The 5,221-nt window shown below is 40.9% G+C and overlaps 1 non-coding gene across 1 annotated transcript; it reads right to left on the reverse strand.

The window, feature by feature from the left end:
• Nucleotides 1-3,599: 3,599 nt before the first annotated feature.
• On the reverse strand, nt 3,600-3,670 carry Trnag-gcc. Its single transcript has one exon. It is a non-coding gene; the product is annotated as a tRNA-Gly (tRNA).
• Between the last annotated feature and the right edge of the window lie 1,551 nt (nt 3,671-5,221).

The following is a 5,221-nucleotide window of genomic DNA, read 5'->3' on the forward strand; positions in this document are numbered from 1 at the left end:
GGAGGGAGGGAGGGAGGGAAGATAAATGAAGGTGATAGAAAAAGAAGAAAGAAAATGAAGACAAGAGAGAAGAACTAGAGGAGCTGGTTGGAAAAGGAAGGAAAGAGAAAGCAATAAAAAGAAGAGAAACAGGGAAGAGAAGTGTAGATGGGAACGAAAGCTGAGCTCACATGGTTGGGGATGTGGAGGTTTGAATAGCCATGGCCCCACAGACTCAAGTACTTGAATGCTTGGACCATAGGGAGTGGCACTATTAAGGTCTTGTTGGAGGAAGTGTGTCAATGTGGTGGCGGGCTTTGATGTCTCCTAAGCTCAAGCCGTGCCTAGTGGCTCTCAGTCTCTGCCTGCCTTCAGATCAAGATGTAGAACTCCCAGCCGCCTCTCCAGCACCATATCTGCCTGCATGCTGTCATGCTTCCTGCCATGACAGTAATGGACTAAACCTCTGAACTGTAAGCCAGCCCCAAGGAAATGTTTTCCTTTGTAAAGAGTTACAGTGGCCATGGTGTCTCTTCACAGCAATAAACACTCTTATGAAGGCAGGGTATAAAGACTCTTATGAAGATCAATTTTTGAAATTAAAATGCATGCATTTCTGATTTTGTTATTTGTGTGCACAATTGGAGCTTAACCGCTCCTAGATGGCTTTGTTATTTGTTTGCTAAGAAATTAAATATTTATTTAGTATTACATATTTGCTTTGGGAAATATTTTTCTAGTAAACTTCAGAAGTACATTCCTTGGTCCTTTTCTTCTGCTTTTGAGGTGCTGTGGTTTGAGCCCTGGGCCTTGCACAAGCCAAGAACTCATCGACTGAGCTGTAAATTCAGCCCCTAGAAGAGCACTCTCAACACCTGATGTTTTACTTTTGGTAACACATTAATCTCTTCCAAAGAAGATCTCAGAAAAGGATTTTGCCTTCCATTCATTTAGGAATTTTTTTTTTCCTTTTTGCATCACATTCCAACAATCTCTCAAGCAGGACGTGGGAAATTTCCAAAACCTTGACTTTTTCTATAAAGAATCTCACACTGACATGGCTAGTCTTCTTCATGTGTGGCTACTATTAACTGTTTTTATCTTAAGTGAGAGAACACTCAGCTAGCATCCACTGTGGAATGCACTGTTTTATTGTACCCATAAGCACGAATGTTCTGCAAATATAATTGCATTTAAGTCTTGGGCATCATGCTATATCTCACTTTAAAACTTCCTCAAAGCTGGAGCATAGATGTGATTCCAAGCCTCCTAAAAGTAAAAAATTCTGGAGAGTTTTTGAAACATGTTGTAAAGAAACCTAATTCAGTCCAATTCAAAATTTCAAATGATCAACACTGCAACCATAAAATTACTGATAAACATAACCACTGCATCCTAACAGGAAGTGTATGTTAAATAAGATAATTGTTTTTATTAATTTTTTTTTAAGTTTAAGGGGTCCAGAGAGAAGGCTCATCAGTTAAGAGCACTTACTGCTCTTTTTGGATGACTGGGTTCAGCTCCCAGCATTCATATCACAGAACTTCCAGGAGATCAAACAACCTCTTCTGGTCTCAGTACTCAGTACTCAGTACTTAGCTATGGCATACACAGACACATAAATAATAATCAAAATAAGTCATTGTTTAACATTTACTTTTATGTGTGTAGGTGTTTTGCCTGCATGTAGGTCTGTGCTTCATGTATGTGCCTGGTACCTGCAAAGACCAGAAGAGGATGCTGCAACTGCAGTTGTGAGCCGCCATGCAGGTGCTGGAAACTGAACCCAGGTCCTCTGAAAGTGCAGCTACTGAGTCATCTCTCAGACACTCAAAACGAATCTTCTTAAAGGAAGTTTAACTTTCTACTGTACTTTAAAAGAAATTGACAAATCTGAAGTTGATCTCCTGGTTTAAATATATGTATTCTGGTTTAAGTTATTATATGGTATTTTTTTCATTCATTTTGTGTCTCCTTCAAAAAGAACATTATAGTTATAATTATGTGATGCAAAATTTTAATTTCCTTATTTTTAATATGAAAATTATTCCATGGCATGACGAAACCCTACTTCCAACAACAGTTATGAGAGCAACAGAAACAAAGACCAACTCTGCCAATGGAAACACTGGCAGGCTTATAAAGGAAGCTGAGAACTTTTTCTTTTCAGACACAGACTGGTTTCCATAGTAACTTCTGACCTCACTGAGCCACTTTTTTTGCGTACTTTTCACTTCTGTTTTAGAGTCTCGTGCCAGCACATACCCAGACTGTGCGATCCCATTCCTCGTTGGAATGAGCACGGAAAACAACTAAGGTTCCAGAGATGGCTTCATCTTCTTGATTAATATTTTGCCATATTTTATGAATTCCCAATTTTTTTTCAGACTTCATATAATTGGCATTTAAATGAGACTCCAGAGTTGAAACTCATCCTCCTTGGACTGAACTGACCTCTGGAGGTTTTCCACAGCTTTGGACAAGTCACTCAGAGGACTCCAGTGGTCATGATTAAATGTTGACAGATGTGGGAATAATGTCAGGGCTTAGCATTTTCAGGAAATGCGAGGCTATTTTCTAACAGGCTGCACCTTGTACAGTAGAGCCCTGGCAGTGTCACCAGCACACGTAGCTCAAAGCCAGCAGCATCACTGCCACCAGCAAGGATCAGCGTTTCAATCTCTCCTCTCCTTGTGGTCTGGTCCTCAGCATCAGTTATCACCCCTCTTTTATGATGGCCTTCATCCTGGGTACCAACTAGAACATCCATTTGGTTAAACTTGCATTTCTCTTTTTTTTTTTCTTTTTCTTTTTCAAATTCATGGCCTCTTCCTCTTTAATTAACATTGTCAGAAAACAATCTTATTTATGCAATCATTCCCAGTTCTGTGAACAGTACAAAGCAAACAGGAGGTATAAACTAGGTCTACTCAACCAAAGGTTGCCTGGAATTCATACCAAATTCTTCTATTTGTATATGTTTCTTTTGTTCCAATTTTTATTAGGTATTTAATTCATTTACATTTCAAATGCTATCCCAAAAGTCCCCTATACCCTCCCCGTCCTGCTCCCCTACCCACCCACTTCTACTTGTTGGTCCTGATGTTCCCCTGTACTGGGGGCATATGAATTTCTCTAATGACTAACAAATTTGGTTTTCTTTCCCTATGGTTATTAGCCATGATACGATTTTAATATTTTCTTTTTGTATTCTAATCCTTTTCCTATTTTTTAACTGAGTTATCTTTTTATTGTTGAAATGAAAGAGCTGTTATATTTATATGTGCTTTATCAGATTTATAAGGGCTTTATCAGATATGTAATTTACAATTATGTCTTCAAATGTGTGGGCTTATTATCTAAGTTTTTCATATATTGCTATAAAATTATTTACAGTGTCTATAAATCCAGTATTGATTTCCTTTCTTCCTTGCCTGGTACTCACAATTTGTATTTCCTTTTTTTTTCTGGCCAGTCTTAGAAATGCTAATGTCAATCAAGTTAACAATGGAGATCAGACCATCATAATTTTTAAAATCCAGTCATCTAGTGCAGCTGCCATCAGTCACTGCTATAATATTGTACATGCACAGGGACGAGACAACTTAAAACGTTGATAGTGCATTGGCCAGGAATGGAACCAGGGCCTCCTGGGTGGCAGGCAAGAACTCTACCACTGAACCACCAATGCTACCTGAGACAACTTAAAATATACCATCTTGCCAGTTCTTTTTGACGCTTTGTTTTGTTGGGTTTTTTTCTTTTTCTGAGACAGGGTTACTCTGTGCAGCCCTGACTGTTCTTGAACTTGCTTTTGTAGACTGGTCTCAAACCCAGAGATCTGCCTGCTTCTGACTCTTGATGGAATTAGAGGCGTATGCCACCACCAACTGGCCCATCTTGACAATTTAATGATTAACATGCTGTTAACCACTGTCACCATGCTGGGCATTAGAATTTTGAACTTATATTTGTGGCTAAACATTTGTACTCTGTGACCAACATCTTACCACTTCCCCAACTTCTAAAACTGAAGCAAATACTTCCTGTGTATATAACTTTGACTCTTCATTTCAGACCTAAATGAAACTGTATAATAGTTGTCTTCTTGAACTGTATTTCACATGCCATTTCCTCCAGTTTTATCCACCTACCTATGGGATTCCCTTGGGTTGCTGAATGATAGTTCACATGTATACACATATCACATTTTGTTTATCAGTCCCGGAAATGATTCTTAACTATGACATGAAAGCCATAGCAACAGAAGGAGAAGAAAGTGGAGCAACACCAGAGCAAAATCCCCTGTGCTGTGATCAATCAAGCAAAAGCAAGAGCTTTGTCCTCACAAGGCCAGCCCTCTGGCTATGGATGTGCCTTTCCTTTTCCTGTGTTCTTGTCACTCTATGGATGAAGAATGTCATAGTCATCATCATTATGCTCAACTCTGTGCTGCTTCTGCTTATAAAGCCCACCTAATGACACAGAGAATGCAGTGTGCCAGTGGGCTCATAGCACAGAGTCCAACAGTCAGGCTTTTCCCCCATCACTCTGGAATGACTGGCTAACAGCTCTATTGGGTGCCTTTGAATACTTAGTATAGGGTGTCAAAGAAATGTGTTTCACATAAGAGGAGAGACCACCACCCAAAGATAAAGCGGGGTGTTATGCATACTCTGCTAGGCATAAGTGTGTTATGATCCTGTGCTTTTAATTCTCTGAGGAATGTGTGTACTATGCTAACCAAAAGGGTAATTTTACTATTGCATCTATCTGAATATTAAACATAGTTGGATCTATTTCAACATCAGCCTTAGTTAAAAGACATAAATGGAGTCTCCAGGCCTGAACCGGCATCCGGAGCCTTTCCCCGCCCGAGGAGGGGTGTTCGCCTGGGAGCAGTCTCCAGGCCTGAACCTGCATCCAACACCTTTCCCCGTCCAAGGAGGTGTCCTCCCGGGAGCAGTCTCCAGGTCAGAACCGGAAGGTGAGCCATCTTTGCTCCAGTGCACTGCTGGGGAGAGGACAGACTGGAGAAGCATCACAGCTTCTGGGAAGGATCCCATGTCTGGTTCTGGTCATCCGGCATCTCTCCCCGCCCGAGGAGGGGTGTCTGCCTGGGAGCAGTCTCCAGGCCTGAAGGAGGATCCCGCACCTTTACCGCCTGAGGAGGGGGTATCTGCCCGGGAGCAGTCTCCTGGCCTGAGACAGAGGAGAACCATCTTTGTTCCAGTCCACTGCT

Source organism: Mus pahari, chromosome 4 (assembly GCF_900095145.1).
Source record: "Mus pahari chromosome 4, PAHARI_EIJ_v1.1, whole genome shotgun sequence".
Taxonomy (NCBI): Eukaryota; Metazoa; Chordata; class Mammalia; order Rodentia; family Muridae; genus Mus; species Mus pahari.